Source organism: Ranitomeya imitator, chromosome 5 (genome assembly GCF_032444005.1).
Source record: "Ranitomeya imitator isolate aRanImi1 chromosome 5, aRanImi1.pri, whole genome shotgun sequence".
In the NCBI taxonomy this organism is placed as follows: Eukaryota; Metazoa; Chordata; class Amphibia; order Anura; family Dendrobatidae; genus Ranitomeya; species Ranitomeya imitator.
Genome location: NC_091286.1, coordinates 247,015,079 through 247,039,924, shown reverse-complemented (window position 1 = coordinate 247,039,924; position 24,846 = coordinate 247,015,079).

Here is a 24,846-nt window from a genome sequence, read left to right as displayed (position 1 = left end):
ACCGTGCAGAGATACCTGCTGCAAGTAATGGCGGAGGGACACTGAGCTCACACGTGGGTTAAACTTCACCCCGTGTGAAATGAAAGCGAGCTCTGTTGCCTCACAGAGTCGCGCTGTACACAGGGGCTAAAACTCTAACTAAAAGTTGTGCTTGCTCTGGAACTCTTCTGTGCTAACTGCAGACATGAAGGAACCAGATGCTAAGCCAAGGCTAATTGCCCCCACTGACGCTAGCTGCCTACCTGAGTGTACAGCCCCAAAGCTAAACAGACTCACACCAATTATATACAGTGTGGCAGAGTATCCACTGGCAACTGCCAAACACAAATGATACTAGCGCATGGCCATGCGGCAATGCGAACCTTTTATAGCTGTATCAGTTCAGGACCTTCCTAGTGGACCAATAGGAGCTGCTACAGGACCTGAGCATGTGACCCCCAATCTCCAATGAGAGGTCTTCCCCTGGGCTTGCTCAGGAAGGGAAAAGCAGGACTCAGTCCCAGCAGCGCCTGCTCGCCGCCAAACAGCACTAGTTATAATGGCTGAACCTGGAAGGGCAGCAATAACCAAACGTGCAGTATCTGTCCTGGACAGGCGCTGGGACCAACGTCTCCACTGAGCAGGCTCCACTGCGGCTGGAGAAGAATGGGAGACCGCAGCGGACATGGCTTGAGATTTCCCCTGTGCAGCGGCAGGAACTTGACGCCTAACACAGGTGTGTGCCTTTCCAAGTCAAGTCCTATCAGGTTCAGAATACTCATGACCATGTTGTATTTCAGTTTTTCTTTTTTAATAAATTTTAAAAAATTTCTACATTTCATTTTTTTTTCAGTCAAGATGGGGTGCAGAGTGTACATTAATGAGAAAAAAAAATTACTTTTTTGAATTAGAGGGGTCTCAATACTTTCCGTACCCACTATAAAAGCATTTTTAACCATTGTTTAAAGGGTCGCCGAAAGGGAGAAACTTCCATCAGAGCAGTTAGCGGAAATCTTGGAGCCATACTTAATGGGGCAGCCACAAAAGGCCTATTATGATTTAGCCTTACAGAATGTAAAAAATATGCGAAATTGAAAATGGAGATTTTAGGCCTGCTTGGGCATGACAATGACTGACAGAGCACAATGGATCCACTGCTGGGTGTATCATTGTGACAAACACCCTCATTCAAAAATGTTTAATTTGCTTCACTGGCTCAAAAATGGTTGCAACCAGAATCTTCTACCCCTACACAGATGGTAGAGCGAGTGTTAATGGGCCTGTTCGTTAACTTCCTTCTGAGGCCAATGCAGACTTGGGGTAACCATGGTAGTTCCCATAATGCCATTGACCTGATCGGACTGGTCAAAAGGTATCAGCGGATCGAGGGTTTCATGGGGATGCAACCCACTCCATACTGGAGATCCCAACAGTGGGCGAAGCTCCAAAAGGGGGTGGGGCATCCAAGGTCCAAAAGTTCAGGGGAGGTAATGCCTAAAGTCCCAGCTGGCGATATTATATTCTGGAAATGATAGCCCAGGCCACATAGCTGCCCAGTGTATCCTGACCTCCGAGCAGATGGACTGTAGTCTGAAACACCGCTGTTCATACTAAGTGTATCTGGACTGCAGTATGAATTTTCCCCCTGTTCACAGCTTTCCTAGTAAAGGTGAATGGTCTGCAAATTACTAGACTGCTAGACTCAGGAACTTCGGTTACCCTTGTGACGGCCACGCTTCCTCTCCAGCTCATCTCTGGGAAGAAGTTTAGCCAATCATGGGGATGCTAAAGAGTTTCTAGTGACCAGAGTGGACATTGAAATTGCCCAAGGTACTGAGTCCTATAAGGTCAGCGTGGTCCAGGAATTATTGCACCCAATTTTCATAAGTTGGGACTTTTGTTTGTTTTGGGACTTATAGACGAAGTGGATAGGGCTCGGTTGCTCGGATAAGAGATGGGTTGCCCCTAAAGAAGTATCACCACACGCAGAGTCTGATGGGTTTCCCTTGTGTGTCTTCATGGGGGATGAGTAGGTAGTATTTCCTGAGGTATTCATACCTGAATCATGGGTGACCAGGGACAATTTTGGGTCTGCTCAACATAACTCAAAATGAGGTATTCAATAATGTAACTGTGATACTTGCACAGTGGAGGAGTCGGGCTGATACTAGGTTTCCCTTTTATATGATAAGTAGGGACTTATTGTTCAAGGTTACTAAGGTGAGTGAGGAGATAGTGGAACAATTGTTGGCATCAGGACCTTATAGACGGAGGGTGGTTAGACTTGGACTATTCACATGTCTTGAGTGGCCATTTGGGGGTGAACAAAACTCAAAATGGATCATGCAGAGATTTTATGTCACCGGGAAATCTTAAGGTATTGCACATTCTGTCCCACTTGCCAGATAGCCACCCCAAACTCTCACTTTCAAAGTCCCCTTGTGCCATTACCTATCATAGAAGTGCCTTTTGAGTGAATTGCCATAGACTTGGTACTCCTTGTTAAATCTGCTTGTGGGCATCAATATATTGGTCATCCTTGACTATACTACTTTCCTCTGAGAAGCTCCTCTGCGAAAAGTATAGGCCACGAGCTGGTCCACATTTTTTCCAGGACAGGATTACCAAAGAAGATCCAACTGACCAAAGAACACCCTTTATGAGCAAAGTGATCAGGGATCTCTGTAAGACCATGCAATTTACACAACTGAAAACATCCTTTTACCATCCACAGATGGATCACCTTGTGGAAAGGTTCAATAAAACCTTGAACAGTATCCTATATTTGTTTTCTATCTGGGAGGTTCCACGGTCCTCTACCTGGTTCTCTCTGTTTGAACTTTTTGCATGGCTGAGATCCGCAGGGTCTCCTTGATATAGTGAAGGAAACCTTGGAAGCCGAAGTCATGCACCACTGGAGTGTAAACTAGCACATCACTCAGCTGCAGGAGAGGATTGTGAAGGTGATGCCCATTGTAAAAGGACACCTCCTCCAGGCACAAAAGGCTCTACAAACAGACAGCCAAGGTGAGGAAGTTCAGCCCTGGTGACCGAGTCCTCTTACTTTTTCCCATGGTGGAAAGCAAGTTCTTGGCCAAATGGCAAGGCCCTTATGGAGGTGGTGGATAAGCTTGGTGAAGTGAACAAGAAAGATGTAAACCATACCATGTGTACTATGTCAATCTTATCAAGCTGTGGCAATACAGGAAGCCCATTGAAACTCCATGAAATAGATATTGAAGGAGTCTCAATAATGGAGATGTGGTCGAAGGCCCAAAAACAGCAGTGATGGGAAATGCTGCAGCAGAATGAGGACCTGTTCTCAGATTTTACTAGGGTGTACAAAGGTCATAAAACACGAGATTTTGCCAGAATCCCATGTGCGGGTGAAGTTGAAGCAGTATCAAATTCCAGAGGCCCGGCGAGAGCTGATCTGCAAGAAAGTAAAGCCTGTGCTGAATCTCAGAGTCATTGCTCTATTGTCCTGGTTCCAAAAACTAATGGCAAATGGAGATTCTGTAATGATTATCGGAAGCTGAACGAAGTATTCAAGTTCAATGCATGTCTGATACTGCATGTGGAGAGACTTGGACTGGCAAGGTACATAACCACCTTGGATTTAAATAAAGGATATTGTCAAATCTCCATGTCACAAAAAGGCAAGGAGAAGACAGCTTTTTCTATGCTCGACGGATGCATCCAATAGGTCTGGATGACGTTCAGACTGCAGAGACCTCTGGCTACCTTCCAGAGGCAAGGACCATGGACCTGATCCTCACACCCTGTAAGAATTATTCCACAGCATACCTAGATGATATTGTAATTTTCAATCCAGATTGAAGAAGTCAACTGGCAAAGGTCCAGGAGGGGTTTGATGCTCTCAGGAAGGAGGGGTTTTCTACGAATCAAAAAAAATGTGCCATGGGGAAAGAAGAGTCCAAATACCTTGGATATGTAGGGTAGAGGCGAGATCAAACCCCAGATCAGGAAAGTGGACGCAATTCAGAACTGGCCGAGACCACTCTCAAAGAAGCAAGTTCAGGCCTTTCTGGGAATTGTGGGGTATTACAGGAGGTTCCTCCCAAACTTTGCCATGATGGTTGTTTTATTTGGTGTTATTTTTATGGTTTTACCAAGAGGATGCGGCTCACAGGATAATAATGCAGGCCAGCCTAAATACATGCCTTCAGAGAATGCTGTGAGCCACACCTACTTTGGGAAGAACTAAAAAATTGGTACTAAATAAAAGGGCCCATAACTCTATGTTGTATTTAAAAGAAAACAAGCAAAAAAAAAAAAAATGAAAAAACCCAACAACTGAATACCCAGAGAGCAGCAAGAGCAAAAACTCACTTTTGGCCTGGAGACGTATTCTCTTCTAGCATAACGATATTACTTCAGTGCTTGTACTTTTCAACAAAATTATGTGTGCTTTGTATGGCACTGTAATTTCAGTCTCTGAACATAAAAGGTGATGACCATGGCAGTTTGCAGAACAAAAAACTTCACACAATAAAGAGGGCACTACACAGTAGCTGTCCAAAGGTGTGTCAAGAGTATTTTGGGTTGGCCTAGGCAGACATATACTTTCTGCTTAAAGTTATCTCATAACAGATGAAAAAGATCAACCTTAAGGTCCATTAACACCGAAAGGTTATTATGAACGTGTGTTCTTAAAAATAATCTTGCAGTCTCATCATGCTGCTGATCAACGGATGAATGAGCAAAATGTTAGTTTGTTGGTTTGGTGAGATTATCTTTTCTGCTGCACAAAAGATCATTGTTCTCAGCAACACATAATGCGATGTAAAAAACGCATGCACTGCCAAGAACAATGACAACCCGCATCTTTAACCCCTTCATGACCCAGCCTATTTTGACCTTAATGACCTGGCCGTTTTTTGCAATTCTGACCAGTGTCCCTTTATGAGGTAATAACTCAGGAACGCTTCAACGGATCCTAGCGGTTCTGAGATTGATTTTTCGTGACATATTGGGCTTCATGTTAGTGGTAAATTTAGGTCAATAAATTCTGCGTTTATTTGTGATAAAAACGGAAATTTGGCGAAAATTTTGAAAATTTCGCAATTTTCACATTTTGAATTTTTATTCTGTTAAACCAGAGAGTTATGTGACACAAAATAGTTAATAAATAACATTGCCCACATGTCTACTTTACACCAGCACAATTTTGGAAACAACATTTTTTTTTGCTAGGAAGTTATAAGAGTTAAAATTTGACCAGCGATTTCTCATTTTTACAACGAAATTTACAAAACCATTTTTTTTAGGGACCACCTCACATTTGAAGTCAGTTTGAGGGGTCTATATGGATGAAAATACCCAAAAGTGACACCATTCTAAAAAATGCACCCCTCAAGGTGCTCAAAACCACATTCAAGAAGTTTTTTAACCCTTCAGGTGCTTCACAGCAGCAGAAGCAACATGGAAGGAAAAAATGAACATTTAACTTTTTAGTCACAAAAATTATCTTTTAGCAACATTTTTTTTATTTTCCCAATGGTACAAGGAGAAACTGAACCACGAAAGTTGTTGTCCAATTTGTCCTGAGTACGCTGATACCTCATATGTGGGGGTAAACCACTGTTTGGGCGCACGGCAGGGCTTGGAAGGGAAGGAGCGCCATTTGACTTTTTGAATGAAAAATTGGCTCCACTCTTTAGCGGACACCATGTCACGTTTGGAGAGCCCCCGTGTGCCTAAAAATTGGAGCTCCCCCACACGTGACCCCATTTTGGAAACTAGACGCCCCAAGGAACTTATCTAGATGCATAGTGAGAACTTTGAACCCCCGGGGGCTTCACAAATTGATCCGTAAAAATGAAAAAGTACTTTTTTTTCACAAAAAAATTCTTTTAGCCTCAATTTTTTTCATTTTCACATGGGCAACAGGATAAAATGGATCCTAAAATTTGTTGGGCAATTTCTCATGAGTACACCGATACCTCACATGTGGAGGTAAACCACTGTTTGGGCACATGGTAAGGTTCGGAAGGGAAGGAGCGCCATTTGACTCTTTGAATGAAAAATTATCTCCATCGTTAGCGGACACCATGTCGTGTTTGGAGAGCCCCCGTGTGCCTAAACATTGGAGCTCCCCCACAAATGACCCCATTTTGGAAACTAGACCCCCCAAGGAACTTATCTAGATGCATATTGAGCACTTTAAACCCTCAGGTGCTTCACAAATTGATCTGTAAAAATGAAAAAGTACTTTTTTTTTCACAAAAAAATTCTTTTCGCCTCAGTTTTTCATTTTCACATGGGCAATAGGATAAAATGAATCCTAAAATTTGTTGGGCAATTTCTCCCGAGTACGCCGATACCTCATATGTGGGGGTAAACCACTGTTTGGGCACACGGCAGGGCTCGGAAGGGAAGGCGCGCCATTTGACTTTTTGAATGGAAAATTAGCTCCAATTGTTAGCGGACACCATGTCGCGTTTAGAGAGCCCCTGTGTGCCTATGCATTGGATCTCCCCCACAAGTGACCCCATTTTGGAAACTAGACCCCCCAAGGAACTTATCTAGATGCATATTGAGCACTTTAAACCCCCAGGTGCTTCACAGAAGTTTATAATGCAGAGCCATGAAAATAAAAAATAATTTTTCTTTCCTCAAAAATGATTTTTAGCCTGGAATTTCCTATTTTGCCAAGGGTAATAGGAGAAATTGGACCGCAAATGTTGTTGTCCAGTTTGTCCTGAGTACGCTGATACCCCATATGTGGGGGTAAACCACTGTTTGGGCGCACGGCAGGGCTCGGAAGGGAAGGCACGCCAATTGGCTTTTTAAATGGAAAATTAGCTCCAATCATTAGCGGACACCATGTCACGTTTGGAGAGCCCCTGTGTGCCTAAACATTGGAGATCCCCCACATATGACCCCATTTTGGAAACTAGACCCCCAAAGGAACTAATCTAGATGTGTGGTGAGGACTTTGAACTTCCAAGTGCTTCACAGAAGTTTATAACGCAGAGCCATGAAAATAAAATAAAAATTTTATTTTCTCTAAAATGATTTTTTAGCCTGCAATTTATTATTTTCCCAAGGGTAACAGGAGAAATTTGACCCCAAAAGTTGTTGTACAGTTTCTCCTGAGTACGCTGATACCCCATATGTGGGGGTAAACCACAGTTTGGGCACATGTCGGGGCTCGGAAGTCAAGTAGTGACATTTTGAAATGCAGACTTTGATGGAATGCTCTGCGGGCGTTACGTTGCGTTTGCAGAGCCCCTGATGTGGCTAAACAGTAGAAACCCCCCACAAGTGACCCCATTTTAGAAACTAGACCCCGAAAGGAACTTATCTAGATGTGAGGTGAGCACTTTGAACCCCCAAGTGCTTCACAGAAGTTTATAACACAGAGCAGTGAAAATAATAAATACGTTTTCTTTCCTCAAAAATAATTTTTTAGCCCAGAATTTTTTATTTTCCCAAGGGTTACAGGAGAAATTGGACCCCAAAAGTTGTTGTCCAGTTTCTCCTGAGTACGCTGATACCCCATATGTGGGGGTAAACCACTGTTTGGGCACACGTCGGGGCTCAGAAGGGAAGTAGTGACTTTTGAAATGCAGACTTTGATGGAATGGTCTGCGGGCGTCACGTTGCGTTTGCAGAGCCCCTGGTGTGCCTAAACAGTAGAAACCCCCCACAAGTGACCCCATTTTGGAAACTAGACCCCCCAAGGAACTTATCTAGATATGTGGTGAGCACTTTGAACCCCCAAGTGCTTCACAGACGTTTACAACGCAGAGCCGTGAAAATAAAAAATCATTTTTCTTTCCTCAAAAATGATGTTTTAGCAAGCAATTTTTTATTTTCTCAAGGGTAACAGGAGAAATTGAACCCCAGTAATTGTTGCCCAGTTTGTCCTGAGTACGCTGATACCCCATATGTGGGGGTAAACCACTGTTTGGGCACATGTCGGGGCTCGGAAGTCAAGTAGTGACGTTTTGAAATGCAGACTTTGATGGAATGGTCTGCGGGCGTCACGTTGCGTTTGCAGAGCCCCTGGTGTGCCTAAACAGTAGAAACCCCCCACAAGTGACCCCATTTTGGAAACTAGACCCCCCAAGGAACTTATCTAGATATGTGGTGAGCACTTTGAACCCCCAAGTGCTTCACAGACGTTTACAACGCAGAGCCGTGAAAATAAAAAATCATTTTACTTTCCTCAAAAATGATGTTTTAGCAAGCAATTTTTTATTTTCTCAAGGGTAACAGGAGAAATTGGACCCCAGTAATTGTTGCCCAGTTTGTCCTGAGTACACTGATACCCCATATGTGGGGGTAAACCACTGTTTGGGCACACGTCGGGGCTCGGAAGGGAAGGAGCACCATTTGACTTTTTGAATAAAAGATTGGCTGGAATCAATGGTGGCGCCATGTTGCGTTTGGAGACCCCCTGATGTGCCTAAACAGTGGAAACCCCTCAATTCTTACGCCAACACACCCCTAACCCTTATCCCAACTGTAGCCGTAACCCTAACCACAACCCTAACCGCAACACACCCCTAACCACAACCCTAACCCCAACACACCCCTAACCCTAACCACAACCCTAATTCCAACCCAACCCTAACCCTAAGGCTATGTACCCACGTTGCGGATTCGTGTGAGATTTTTCCGCACCATTTTTGAAAAATCCGCAGGTAAAAGGCACTGCGTTTTACCTGCGGATTTCACCTGCGGATTCCACCTGCGGATTCCTATTGAGGAATAGGTGTAAAACGCTGCGGAATCCGCACAAAGAATTGACATGCTGCGGAAAATACAACGCAGCGTTTCCGTGCGGTATTTTCCGCACCATGGGCACAGCGGATTTGGTTTTCCATAGGTTTACATGGTACTGTAAACCTGATGGAACACTGCTGCGGATCCGCAGCGGCCAATCCGCTGCGGATCCGCAGCCAAATCCGCACCGTGTGCACATAGCCTAATTCTAAAGGTATGTGCACACGCTTTGGAAAACGCTGCGGATCCGCAGCAGTTTCCCATGAGTTTACATTTCAATGTAAACCTATGGGAAACAAAAATCGCTGTACACATGCTGCGGAAAAACTGCACGGAAACGCAGCGGTTTACATTCCGCAGCATGTCACTTCTTTCTGCGGATTCCACAGCGGTTTTACAACTGCTCCAATAGAAAATCGCAGTTGTAAAACCGCAGTGAAATGCGCAGAAAAACCGCGGTAAATCTGCCATAAATCCGCAGCGGTTTAGCACTGCGGATTTATCAAATCCGCTGCAGAAAAATCCGCAGAGGACCAGAATACGTGTGCACATACCGAAACCCTAATCCTAACCCTAACCCTACCCCTAACCCTACCCCTACCCCTACCCCTAACCCTACCCCTACCCCTAACCCTAACCCTAACCCTAACCCTAACCCTACCCCTAACCCTACCCCTACCCCTACCCCTAACCCTAACCCTAACCCTAGTTCTAACTCCAACCTTAGTGAAAAAAAAAAAAAATTCTTTATTTTATTATTGTCCCTATCTGTGGGGGACAAATGGGGGGGGTCATTTACTGTTTTTTTATTTTGACCACTGTGATAGATTATATCACAGTGATCAAAATTCACATTGGAACGAATCTGCCGGCCGGCAGATTCGGCGGGCGCACTGCGCATGCGCCCGCCATTTTGGAACATGGCGGCGCTCGGGGAAGAAGACTGACGGACCCCGCCAGGATCGGTAAGTATAAGGGGGGGAGATCAGGGCACAGGGGGGGGAGATCAGGGCACGGGGGGGCGTCGGAGCACGGGGGGGGAGGGATCGGAGCAAGGGGGAGAGTGATCGGTGTGCGGGCGGGTGGATCGGTGTGCAGGGGGGGGGGATCGGTGTGCAGGGGGGGTGGTTCGGAGCACGGGGGGGATCGGAGTGCGGGGGGGTTTGATTGGAGCACGGGGGGGTGTGATTGGAGCACGGGGGAGCGGACAGGAGGACGGGGGAGCGGAGCACAGGACGGAGGGGAGCGGGCCACAGATCGGGGGGCTGGGGGGGCGATCGGTGGGGTGGGGTGGGGGCACATTAGTATTTCCAGCCATGGCCGATGATATTGCAGCATCGGCCATGGCTGGATTGTAATATTTCACCATTTTTTTAGGTGAAATATTACAAATCGCTCTGATTGGCAGTTTCACTTTCAACAGCCAATCAGAGCGATCGTAGCCACGAGGGGGTGAAGCCACCCCCCCTGGGCTAAACTACCACTCCCCCTGTCCCTGCAGATCGGGTGAAATGGGAGTTAACCCTTTCACCCGATCTGCAGGGACGCGATCTTTCTGTGACACAGCATATGCGTCACAGGTCGGATTGGCACCGACTTTCATGACGCATACGCTGTGTCACAGGTCGGGAAGGGGTTAAGCGCAATCTGCCTCAGTATGTACTGAAAAATAGCAGCTTGCCTTTAGTCACGCAGTGAGGCTGGAGAGAAGTGATGGGAGCTCTCTGCTCTGGCATACTTTTGATTTATAGTATGTATATGTCTTAGGTGTATTTCACATTAGCTAATGAGTAACCTAATAATGGAGTGACTCCTGTTCTATGCTGCTTTTACATAAGGCAATTCCTCTTTAGTACATGTATCATATTGCTCCAGATAGTTTATGGTTCCTTAGTAGACCGCTATCTGTATGTATGGGATAACCTATGTTGATTTCCTTCCATGCAATTCAAGAATACTAAAGAGCATATCTTAAACAGATTTATCTTTTAATCTCTTTGCAAAACTTCCCCATGAGGGAACCAACATTTTTGAAAAGTATTACATGTTACATTTCTTTGATGCAACTTAAAAGAAGGTACAATCGTATCTAACACCTACAAATGGATTATGTGAGCTGTAAAGCATTTGAGCAGCCACGCACAGCACTTCTTTTTCTTGCACTGATCAGACGTCGGCATAGCAAGTGACCCACCGTTACAATGATGTCTAGGACTATCCAGTTGCTGAAAGAATTTTCTTATGAAATGAACTTGAAATGGACTGGATTATGCAGATATTTCCCAATGGATAACATGGTAGAATTTCAGTTTATGGGTGATATTTCAATACCATGTTTGCTGTAGTTTCTGGTTCTCGCCTATATCTCTTTTTGCAAGGATTTACTTGATTTTCTCTAGTTGGCAGAAGTATGTCAGGCTACAGATTAGTATTCATAAATCAATTCATGCAGTTCTATCCACACACTTCTTGGTGACAGGAAAATGTTGGTTTTCACATACCTTTTCATCAGTGAATTAGACGGGAGTAACAGTCACAGTTTCTAGAAAAAAATCAGGTTTGGGCTTTATTAAGAGTCTCACATAGAGGAACAAACTTTGCTATTTCACAGACCTAGAACTAGAATAAACAATATTCAATATCTTGACATATAACAGGATAGCTTTACAAAATTACAGAGACAGGGCTCCAAAGTGTTTCAGATTCATTGGTACAGTTCTGAATCCAATTCAATTCTTAACACCAAGTATGCATTTTCTATACAATATGTGTCATTGTGTTTTTTTTATTGTTTTTAATGTTTTGCATTGGTCAGCACCCACTTTAGAATACCGCAAACCATCCTCCATGACAATAAGCTGTATTGCCAAGAGCAGGGTACTCAGGTCACCAGGCAGCATTGGAATCTGGGGGTCATGGGGATGGTGGCCGTGCCCAGTGCATGTGCTCCAGGTACAGTGAAACAAGGATTAAAAATAAAAATAAAAAGGAAAACAAAAATTAGCAAATATAGTTTGTGACGCCAGTTGGAGTGTTCAACTGTATTATGGCTGGCACTGCAGATGATCCCTGAGGGTAGATGACGATGGCAGTGTAGATGTTTAATTCCCCTCCAACTAGGGCCCCCGGGAGTAGTGCAGAGTAATAAGACTGGAGACAAGGATAGTCACTTTATCATTTACTGAAGTCCAGATGCAGTTTCAGAGGATGGAATACAACTCTCACCAGGAATGTAGTCTGCTCTGCACAATGGGAATTATCTCTCTCTGATGTGATTCAGTATAAACTTCCTGCTGCTCTAATCCCTTCTGAGGCAAAGGTTACCTCGAGTCTGAAACTTCCAGTACAGCCAAGTACTCTTCCCCAGCAACTTGCAGCGTGAATCCTATGTCCTAAGCACGTGTTTGTTCTTGCACAATCTCTCGCTGATTGTTGCTACGGAGCTCCTGGGAAAAGCACTTCATGCTGGTTATGAAAACCACCCAACATCTCAGCTTACTACCTGACTCTGGAAGTCTGGATGGCCTAGGAGCTGATACCGTGATCCTTCTCAGCAATGTCCCTGGAAAGAGCACATTTCTCTCCTCCATGAACATCCTCCATTATCTTTTTTACTGGCCCTTCACAGACTAACTATGCCTCTCCCCTCCCAATTAGGGTATCTGTGCAAAGCTTTACTTTTCAGGCAGTGTAAAGGAACAGGGTAAATTGTGTGTGCAGTTGTGCCAAGCATAGTAACATAGTAACATAGTAACATAGTAACATAGTTAGTAAGGCCGAAAAAAGACATTTGTCCATCCAGTTCAGCCTATATTCCATCATAATAAATACCCAGATCTACGTCCTTCTACAGAACCTAATAATTGTATGATACAATATTGTTCTGCTCCAGGAAGACATCCAGGCCTCTCTTGAACCCCTCGACTGAGTTCGCCATCACCACCTCCTCAGGCAAGCAATTCCAGATTCTCACTGCCCTAACAGTAAAGAATCCTCTTCTATGTTGGTGGAAAAACCTTCTCTTCTCCAGACGCAAAGAATGCCCCCTTGTGCCCGTCACCTTCCTTAGTATAAACAGATCCTCAGCGAGATATTTGTATTGTCCCCTTATATACTTATACATGGTTATTAGATCGCCCCTCAGTCGTCTTTTTTCTAGACTAAATAATCCTAATTTCGCTAATCTATCTGGGTATTGTAGTTCTCCCATCCCCTTTATTAATTTTGTTGCCCTCCTTTGTACTCTCTCTAGTTCCATTATATCCTTCCTGAGCACCGGTGCCCAAAACTGGACACAGTACTCCATGTGCGGTCTAACTAGGGATTTGTACAGAGGCAGTATAATGCTCTCATCATGTGTATCCAGACCTCTTTTAATGCACCCCATGATCCTGTTTGCCTTGGCAGCTGCTGCCTGGCACTGGCTGCTCCAGGTAAGTTTATCATTAACTAGGATCCCCAAGTCCTTCTCCCTGTCAGATTTACCCAGTGGTTTCCCATTCAGTGTGTAATGGTGATATTGATTCCCTCTTCCCATGTGTATAACCTTACATTTATCATTGTTAAACCTCATCTGCCACCTTTCAGCCCAAGTTTCCAACTTATCCAGATCCATCTGTAGCAGAATACTATCTTCTCTTGTATTAACTGCTTTACATAGTTTTGTATCATCTGCAAATATCGATATTTTACTGTGTAAACCTTCTACCAGATCATTAATGAATATGTTGAAGAGAACAGGTCCCAATACTGACCCCTGCGGTACCCCACTGGTCACAGCGACCCAGTTAGAGACTATACCATTTATAACCACCCTCTGCTTTCTATCACTAAGCCAGTTACTAACCCATTTACACACATTTTCCCCCAGACCAAGCATTCTCATTTTGTGTACCAACCTCTTGTGCGGCACGGTATCAAACGCTTTGGAAAAATCGAGATATACCACGTCCAATGACTCACCGTGGTCCAGCCTATAGCTTACCTCTTCATAAAAACTGATTAGATTGGTTTGACAGGAGCGATTTCTCATAAACCCATGCTGATATGGAGTTAAACAGTTATTCTCATTGAGATAATCCAGAATAACATCCCTCAGAAACCCTTCAAATATTTTACCAACAATAGAGGTTAGACTTACTGGCCTATAATTTCCAGGTTCACTTTTAGAGCCCTTTTTGAATATTGGCACCACATTTGCTATGCGCCAGTCCTGCGGAACAGACCCTGTCGCTATAGAGTCACTAAAAATAAGAAATAATGGTTTATCTATTACATTACTTAGTTCTCTTAGTACTCGTGGGTGTATGCCATCCGGACCCGGAGATTTATCTATTTTAATCTTATTTAGCCGGTTTCGCACCTCTTCTTGGGTTAGATTGGTGACCCTTAGTATAGGGTTTTCATTGTTTCTTGGGATTTCACCTAGCATTTCATTTTCCACCGTGAATACCGTGGAGAAGAAGGTGTTTAATATGTTAGCTTTTTCCTCGTCATCTACAACCATTCTTTCCTCACTATTTTTTAAGGGGCCTACATTTTCAGTTTTTATTCTTTTACTATTGATATAGTTGAAGAACAGTTTGGGATTAGTTTTACTCTCCTTAGCAATGTGCTTCTCTGTTTTCTTTTTGGCAGCTTTAATTAGTTTTTTAGATAAAGTATTTTTCTCCCTATAGTTTTTTAGAGCTTCAATGGTGCCATCCTGCTTTAGTAGTGCAAATGCTTTCTTTTTACTGTTAATTGCCTGTCTTACTTCTTTGTTTAGCCACATTGGGTTTTTCCTATTTCTAGTCCATTTATTCCCACAAGGTATAAACCGCTTACACTGCCTATTTAGGATGTTCTTAAACATTTCCCATTTATTATCTGTATTCTCATTTCTGAGGATATTGTCCCAGTCTACCAGATTAAGGGCATCTCTAAGCTGTTCAAACTTTGCCTTTCTAAAGTTCAATGTTTTTGTGACTCCCTGACAAGTCCCCCTAGTGAAAGACAGGTGAAACTGCACAATATTGTGGTCGCTATTTCCTAAATGCCCAACCACCTGCAGATTTGTTATTCTGTCAGGTCTATTAGATAGTATTAGGTCTAAAAGTGCTGCTCCTCTGGTTGGATTCTGCACCAATTGTGAAAGATAATTTTTCTTGGTTATTAGCAGAAACCTGTTGCCTTTATGGGTTTCACAGGTTTCTGTTTCCCAGTTAATATCCGGGTAGTTAAAGTCCCCCATAACCAGGACCTCATTATGGGTTGCAGCTTCATCTATCTGCTTTAGAAGTAGACTTTCCATGCTTTCTGTTATATTTGGGGGTTTGTAACAGACCCCAATGAGAATTTTGTTACCATTTTTCCCTCCATGAATTTCAACCCATATGAACTCGACATCCTCATTCCCTTCGCTAATATCCTCCCTTAAAGTGGACTTTAGACAAGACTTTACATAGAGACAAACCCCTCCTCCTCTCCGATTTTTACGATCCTTTCTAAACAGACTGTAACCCTGTAAGTTAACTGCCCAGTCATAGCTTTCATCTAACCATGTCTCGGTTATTCCCACTATGTCAAAGTTACCTGTAGATATTTCTGCTTCTAGTTCTTCCATCTTGTTTGTCAGGCTTCTGGCGTTTGCGAGCATGCAGTTTAGAGGATTTTGTTTTGTTCCAATCTCCTCACTGTGGATTGTTTTAGAAATGTTCTTACCTCCCTTCTGAGTATGTTTTCCTGGGTCGTCTTTGTTCGAGTCTAATGTTTTTCTTCCCGTCCCCTCTTCTTCTAGTTTAACGCCCTCCTGATGAGTGTAGCGAGTCTTCTGGCGAATGTGTGTTTCCCAGGTTTGTTGAGGTGTAGTCCGTCTCTGGCGAGGAGTCCATCATACCAGTAATTCACACCGTGGTCCAGGAATCCGAATCCTTGTTGTCTGCACCATCGTCTTAGCCAGTTGTTTGCATCAAGGATCCTGTTCCATCTCCTGGTGCCATGCCCGTCTACTGGAAGGATAGAAGAAAAAACTACCTGTGCATCCAGTTCCTTTACTTTCTTCCCCAACTCTTCAAAGTCCTTGCAGATTGTCGGTAGGTCCTTCCTTGCCGTGTCATTGGTGCCAACATGTATCAGAAGAAATGGGTGGACGTCCTTGGAGCTGAAGAGCTTTGGTATCCTATCGGTCACATCCTTGATCATCGCACCTGGAAGGCAGCATACTTCTCTTGCAGTTATGTCCGGTCTGCAGATGGCTGCTTCTGTGCCTCTCAGTAGTGAGTCTCCCACCACCACCACTCTTCGTTGCTTCTTGGCTGTACTTTTTGCTGTCACTTGTTGCTGTGTGCCCTTTTCTTTTTTGCTTGCTGGTATTGCTTCATCCTTAGGTGTGCCATCTTCATCCTCTACAAAGATTTGATATCGGTTCTTCAGTTGTGTGGTTGGTGATTTCTCCATGGTCTTCTTGCTTCTTTTGGTCACATGCTTCCACTCATCTGCTTTTGGAGGTTCTCTGACACTTTTTGCACCTTCTGTGAGCAGAGAAAGCATAACTCCCATCATTTGCAATACACATAAAATAGTACACATGTGACCATTTTGTGGCGCCACAAAGACTTTCTAGTTCTTATAATGCAAGTTGTCACTGTATTACCTGTCTCCTACCTGGCTTAGCTCAGTGAAGCAGCTGAAAGACTTCCCATTCAAAGGCTTGCCCAAGAATGCCACAGATCTTCTGGAGCCATATAACAAATCTCTAGGTTCGTAGCCCACACAAACCACTGCTCCAAGCCTACTAGTCATGATTTCCAGCACACCACAATCTTCCAAGGAAGACAAGGTATTTGGTCTTTCTTTTTCACAAGCCAACTACAATGTAGCTCCAATAGACACTGGCTTCAAACTATCTGCACTTTTTTTTTAGCAATCTGCACCATCCTCTCCACAGCTACTAGCCAAAAAGGCTTTATTTTCCAACCTGTCAAATACAGTATTTTGTTCACAACATAGCTTAAAGTGCTAGTCTCATTTTCTTAAAAGAAAAAGAAACTTCCAAAGGCTTGTAAAATTAACAACTTTTCAGTTAAGTAATTCTCAGAGAAGTGGTACTGTGTTCTCTATAAGAGCACCACTTCTCTCCAATGAACAAAAATATGAAGAGATTGAATTTCAACTGCCCCATCCTGAAGTACCACTGTTGAAACAGACAGGTCCAGCTAACTTTTATGAAATGTGTATAAAGCCTCTGTCATGATTCTGTTGCCACATAACCCAGGCCAGGGGCTCCTTCCCTGTCCCTGATGCTAGGGGCGCTCTAGCTATTCTTGCTGCCAAGGTAACTTCTGATCGTGAAGATGCTGGGCCACATACTGTATTTTTCGGACTATAAGACGCACCGGACCATAAGGCGCACCCCAAATTTGGGGTGAAAATTGCAGAAAAAAAGATTTTTTATAAGATGGGGGTCCGTCTTATTGTCCGAATTTACAGTATCTTACCTGAGGGCTGGCGGTGGCAGAGCAGGGTCACAGGAGGCATGGTGTCAGCAGAGGTGGGGAGGTGCTGGGATGAGGATGTGCTGGGATGAGGAGGCGCAGTGAGAGGTATGGCGTGAGAGGCGTCCCTTTCCCCAGTATGGTGATACAGCAGCCCGGTAAGCAGCAGAGCCGGTTGAATCCTGCAGTGGCAGAGGTGCGGCGGCAGAGGTGTGGCGGCAGAGGAGGCGCAGTAAGCGGGTTCCCTTTCTCCGGTGAGGTGATGCAGCAGCCCGGTAAGCAGCAGAGCCGGGTGAATCCTGTTGTTATCGGTGGGGGCGGCCATCTTCCTGAGGCCGCGCATGTGCAGATGAAGCGCTCTGTTTGTGCGCAGATGGAGATTGCGGCGGCCATTTTCCTGAAGCCCCGGGAAGCAGAGCACTCCATCTGCGCATGCGTGGCCTCAGGAAAATGGCCGCCACCACCGATAACAACAGGATTCACCCGGCTCTGCTGCTTACCGGGCTGCTGCATCACCTCACCGGAGAAAGGGACCCCGCTTACTGCGCCTCCTCCGCCGCCACACCTCTGCCGCCGCACCTCTGCCGCCGCACCTCTGCCGCCACGGTAAGCCTGCATTGCGACTATTAGACGCACCCCCCATTTTCCCCCCTTTTTGGGGGGGGAAAAGTGCATCTTGTAGTCAAAAAAATACGGTTGTACTCGTGAATCAGCTCTCATCTGTCCCCTCCTCCACCCAGGAAAGTGGAGAGGAATAGTGTATGTACTGTATATACAGAAACCAGACAAACAAGGAAGGATGTACAAGGATTAAAGAATATAGCAATCATACAAATATGCACACACAGAAAACAGAGGGGGAAAATGCTTCTACAGAACACTGAATCCTCCACTCCTTCACCAGGCAGTACAAGACTTAACACTGGCAATCTAGATTGCAAAATTTGAGAATATATGGGAAAGGGGAGTGGCTGATGCTGCACAGCTGAGATCTTCCCAGCTGGAAGCTACAGGGACTCCAAACTGAAGCGTTTAACCCCTGGCCTGCACTGCTGATAGAAACCTTACATCATTTAATATGAGGGGAAGAGCATCTGTTCAGTGCAGGAGTACAATAACTCAGATGCTGAAGTCTTCTGGCTCCTCTCTGCTGTGGCAAACCCCTGACAGGCTTTTATTTGTGTGTTCATTGGTGCTATGCTGCCTTATTTAGACTTTTAGCAGTACAACAATACTTCATATTAAATACTCTCCTAATGATAATGAAATGACTTGTTCTGTTCCAATTTATGCAGCAAAGCTGTTAAGTGAACCACTGAAAACAGAAAGTGTTAGCCTATTGTGGCTGCTATAGTTTCCAGTATGACATTTTACAGAATAGCAACAGATAAATGAAAAAAGCACCAAAATTGCTTGAAATATATATTTCTAATACAAAAAGGATTAATATGATATGTCATCATTTAACAGTAAATGGACTATCCCAGGCTCTTAACGTAATATATATTTGCAAAACACTATCCCTGAATATAAATAGATGGTTGAATAAGTTTATTAAAAAAAACAAAGCAATCATTCACAAAAATGTGCTATTCTATGCTTTCACATTAATCTAATATTTAAAAAAAATCACCATATACATTTTCAAATGCTGCATCGATCAAGCCTACATTATAGATAATGATTCCACTAAATTTCATCACTGCTTTTTTCATTCCCCAGGAATAAGCAAAATACTGGTTTTACAGGTGTACAGAAATTGAAGGTTTTGGTTTGTTCTTAATGCAAAGTACAATTACGCAAGTTAAGTCCCCAGGCAAGTCTTAGCCCTGGGCAATAATCGTCTGCATCTCTAGTGCATGTGTTGCTATGTAAAGAGCTCTCTATATGTTTGCTTAGTCTGTTTTTATGTTATCAATATATTCCACTTAGCTAAATCTGAGGAGTATTGAGTCAGGGCCTAATTACAGCACAGCAGGCAATTACTTGGAGTTTCAGTAGTATCAAAATGTCATATTTGTTAGCAAGATCATCGAAATGAAGCAAGTAGGAAATCAATTTGATTAATTGTAAATTTTATTCTTTAAATATTCCATATAATAGTGATACAAAATTCTTAGTATATAAAAGTCATAGAAGCCATCAGTAAACTATGTATATCAAGCAATAAATCTGCTGGGCGTTACAAATAATTCTGTAAAAAATAAATGCAACCAAAAGCAAAAATCATAAAGTGATGTTATAATTGATAAACTGGGATGAAAGATGATCACACTTTTTTCAATGCGGGTTGGAAGATTATAAAAGAGGTGCTTCCTTAGCCTCATGATGGCATCATACCATGAACTGAACTTACAGCACCACGGATTCACTAGTGATGGCTTGTTTGCCAACAATGTGGCATGATGAGAACTGAATCCCCACCAAGAGCCACTTGCACTTTATAAATGGCTCTCAGTGTTTAGCTGCTTACGTGACCAAAATCCTACCAACCCACCAAGCAGCTCAAGTCAAAACCTTGAAAAAGACTCTGCCATTGGCAAACTGCAGGTGGGTAGGATTTTGATTGAATCGGGATGGGCTGATTTTACCAGAAATATTATGTAGTTAAAGAAAACCGATTATGATGAAAGCATGTTATAGAGCAGGGAGAACTGACTAGGTTGATATATACTTTTGTGAGAAAAGATTGAGTATTACCTGTGGATAAATCAATCAAACCTCTCCAATATCTGGGATATTTGGTCCAGTGGGCAGTCCTATTAGTGACTTACAGTCTCTGATCCTTGCTTGTATGTTAACTTATACAGAGATAACTGTCACTCATTGATGGGACCACCCTCTGGCCCAAAAATCCCAGAAAGACCACAGGTTTAAGTGATAAAATCACAGGTTATACTGAATCTTTTCTGACATCACCTGTTTCATTTTGAAATGCTGCAGCATTTAACAAAGGACATACTTTAAGCGTCAGCTAAGAATGATGTGACTGCGACGACTAGTCACAGATGTATGACCCTAGGACTTCAGCCAGCTCTGTTCTTCGAGATTGTAAGGCCTCTCCCTATGTGTGAATAAGTAGAGACCTGTGAATCTATGTGGGTGGAAAGAGAAGATGGCAGGGAAGTACTTCTTTTACTAGACATCATAGTCACCATGTTCTTTGCGGGCACAGTGTTTGAAACATACATGTCTAAAATGACAAAGCCAGTCTCGGAATTATGCTACCTGTGGTTTGAGCAGCATGAATCAGCTGACTGGTTCCCTTTAAACATAATCCATTGTTGGACTGAAAGATCCTCCTATGACATCTTACCCAGAAGATGGAATTTCTATAAGCTAATTAACCTAAGGATTGTCACATCTCATATCCGTCTTGAATTTTTTTGACAAAAGATATTGACACACTCTGCATTTCATTGCATATTTTGTATTTTTTAATGTTTCTATCTTGTCCTTTGAAATGTATTTTCCTTGGCTACATTACTATTTAATACATTTATAAACAACTCACTTGTGAAATAGCTTCTGGGAAATGAAGGCTATGATGAAGAAGAGGCAATTGTCCTCATTCTGTTGGTTTCCATCAATCAATGTGCTCAAAACATTTTGCTCCCACAGCTTTGCAGTGCTTTTAGAGTAGAACTTTTAGATTGGGGAAAGTTTACCATCTTTACCCCCTTGGATATTGGGGAATGAAATCATCACACAAAGTGACAGGGGGTAAAGTGTACAATATTACCGTCATCCTTACTTGCATGTACGTTTCTATTATGATATAGGACATTTGTATGGGATTTCTATGATTGCCCCCTATGTATATTGCCACTTGGTATGTTACAGAAATTTTGTGAACATTCCATTGTGTGAATGAGGCTAGCAAAATTCCATGTCCTTACTGCCAAAACAAACCAATCCAGATAAATGTAATTTATTTTCAGTTGTGTAAATCTCAGCAACAAATACTAATAAACACATGGATGGATATATTAGATGCAAAAAAAATCTCTACTACCCCTATTTTTTTTATTTCAGAGTGTACGGAAGGGACTCAGGAGCTAAGGAGAGCGGCACTCGGGACCGGAGCGTTCAGCTGCATAGAAATACATGCAGACGTACACTCCGATCCCGAGTTCCGGCAGCAGTATTGCCGGGTATTGGTGTGAGAGACTCATGCAAGTTTATAGCATTGCACTCGCAAGTGTGACCCTGGCCTTACAGCCACAATCTGTGCTAACAGGGATCACTGCTCCTATTCTCTTAAATGCTCTTATCAATCATTGACAGCAGTGTTTAGGCATCGTGAAGAATTAACCTGAATGGTAAATACTGTAAAGAGGAGAGAAATGAAAACTCCAGAATTTCGGCTCTTTGGTGGCGGCATCATTGTAAAAAATGCAATAAGAAGCAATCAAAACATAGCATGTACCACAAAATGGTGTAAATAAAAGCACTAACTTGTCATGCAAAAGTAAACCCTCACATGGCTCTATTAATGAAAAGATAAAAGAGTTACGATTCTTGGAAAGTGGGGCACAATTTTTTTTGCTTTACAACGTTCAGATTTTTGAAACACTAGAATAGAAAAAATAACTATACATGTTTGGTATCAATGTAATTGTACTGACCAGGAGAATCATTTTACTGCACAATAAAGGCCGTTAAAGTAAAACAAAAACAAAAAGAGTGGTAGACCTTTAATTTCCCTTACTCTATATCAGGAGTCAGGAACCATTTTTCTGCCAAGGGCCTTTTTTCTGCCCATGAAGTGCATCATATTGCTGGCATTGGCCAGGATGTAATCTTTCATTGCGCACGCTTCAGAGTTCAGTAGTTAATACCGTGTGCCCATGCTCGCAGAGGAAGAAGAAATTAAAGGCCCGGCGAGAGTCAAAACTCATGTGTCGGTCCCCGATTTCTCCCCCTGCTCTATGGTACAATGGATAAAACAAAGTCCAGCTCACCATGATTGGCATCCTTAGGAACTCGGAGCACGGAACCGCTGTGTCAGGGCATAGAGGAATCGAAAAAAAACAGAAACGCGTTGATATCGCATTTTATTCCTTGTTGCTGCTGATGTTTTATCCTCCACTGAGCATGATTTGAAGTGAATAAACAAAGTTTTTTTTTTCACTACCTCGTTGAGCTGGATTCCTCATCTTTCTATGGTACAATACATGATCATGGTCACTCAAAATTATGATTTGTGAAAGGGAAAAGAACCAGGCACCGGAGCTGGTCTCAAAGTGCCTTGCTTAATAGCTCCATAGAAGTCTGGTTAAAAGAGAAGAACTCGGCTGTACCGAATAAGCAGTACAACAAAATGTCCAATGAAAAGGAAGAGGCAGCACTCACCATTCCTGATGATTTGTTCACAATTGGTATAAAACATAGCGGCAGGAAGAAAAGGTGGAGACAACAGATAGTCCATCTGTTGTCTCCACCCTTTCTCCCTGCTGCTGTGTTTTATACTGATTGTGAATAAACAAATCGCCAGGAACTGTGAGTGCTGCCTCTTCCTTTTCATTGGAAAGGATGATTTGTCCTGCAACAAACAAGAAAAATGTGAGGGAAAAATAAAGGACCATTGACCTTTCATTAGAAAGTATAGAAAAATTATTTATTGCTGACATCTGATCTACAGTACGTTAGTGTAAAGCGATCTGGCATTTCTCCCATTCACACTCTGCAGCATCCAATGGTAACCTTTAAACAGATAACTTGCAGCAATAAAATTGCAATCTCATTGTGCTCACTATGATACAATCCAATATATGGGGCACGCACCACTTTTGAATGTTAATCACTTTGGCTTAGAGGAAGCATGATTCTCATGGAAAACAGCTGTCAGCAAATTTTAGTTTCCACTTTCTCTTTTATGGAACCACAATAAAGTGCTAGTTTAACGTGATTTGGTGAGTGCCCCATTTTCTTCTTGCACTATATATGTACTGGGTTGGACTTGCCTGAAGGGGTATCGGTGAAATCCCCGGTGGGCCCTTGCTGTGGATGAGAGCGATAGAATAAAAAGAAACTTCAGGCTTTTAGGGGCATGGGCCCTTTAAAAGCGTAGGCAGAGTATGTGCAGGGGTGCATACATACAGCGTTAACTACCTGAACTGCCATGTCACGTGTCATGATGCGCCGCCTGTAAATGGCGCTCTCACATCAGGCACCAGCCTATGCTAGTTTGGCGGCCATTTTAATATGAGCGTTCCAGACCTGCAAGAAGATGTCGGTGCAGAAGACTAGGCAGGTAAGAGGAATCTTTTTATCTCCTGTGGATGTTGCATCATGTGAGGGGCAGGCTGGACAAGAGACATACAGTGGCCAGGATGGACATATGGGGGCCAGGATGGACATGGAGCATTTTGGGAGCCAGGATGGACAATTGACATATGGAGGCCAGGATGGTCAAGGGACATATGGCGGCCAGGATGAAGATGGGACAAATGGGGGCCAAGATGGACAAATGGTGGTGGATGTACAAAAGACATAGGGGCCCAAGATGGGGGAGCATAAGGTCTATGGATAGTGTACATATGGGCCTAGAATGGGGCACATCATTAAATAAAGGTGGCTATGATGAGGGACTTAATTACTGTACGGGTGCAAAAATAAGGAACATACATTATTAGATAATGGTGGCAACTGGAGAATATAATTACAGCAGGGGCCAATTAGGGGAAACTGTAACTGCTGTAACTTACTTTTAAAGAGACTGTTTTCCATTTGGGAGAACAAAAGGGAGGTCTTGTTTACTGTGCATTGCAGCACTATGTCGCCTTTTTTCATCATTTGGTATGGTGTAGAGGTCAGGGAAAAAGTGGGGAATGTGCTTTAGAAGCGTTCAGCTATTGATGACTATGTGTTATTTTTTGCAGAGATGAATCCTGCCAGGAAGAAGTGATTGCTGTCTGTGCCACATCAAAAGGAAAAGTGAAGATGAAAGACTTCACTTAGAGACGTCAATAGGGAGTCACTGTATCATATCTACATGCACACTATAAACTACAAGTGCTTCTCACAAAATTAGAATATAATCAAAAAGTTAATTTATCTCAGTTCTTCAATACAAAAAGTGAAACTCATATATTATAGAGAGTCATTACAAACAGAGTGATATATTTCAAGTGTTTATTTCTGTTAATGTTGATGATCATGGCTTACAGCTATTGAAAACCCAAAAGTAATTATCTCAGTAAATTAGAATAATTAACAAAAGACATCTGCAAAGGCTTAATAAGAGTTTAAAAATGTCTCTTAGTCTGTTTCAGTAGGCTCCACAATCATAGGGAAGACTGCTGACTTGACAGATATCCAGAAGGCAGTCATTGACATACTCCACAAGGAGGGTAAGCCACAAAAGGTCATTGCTAAAGAAGCTGGCTGTTCACAGAGTGCTGTATCCAAGCATATTAATGGAAGGTGGAGTGGAAGGAAAAAGTGTTGTAGAAAAAGGTGCACAAGCAACCAGGATAACCGCAGCCTTGAAAGGATTGTTAAGAAAAGGCCATTCAAAAATTTGGGGGAGATTCACAAGAAGTGGACTGCTGTTGAAGTCATTGCTTCAAGAGCAACCACACACAGAAGTATCCAGGACATGGGCTACAAGTGTCGCATTCCTTGTGTCAAG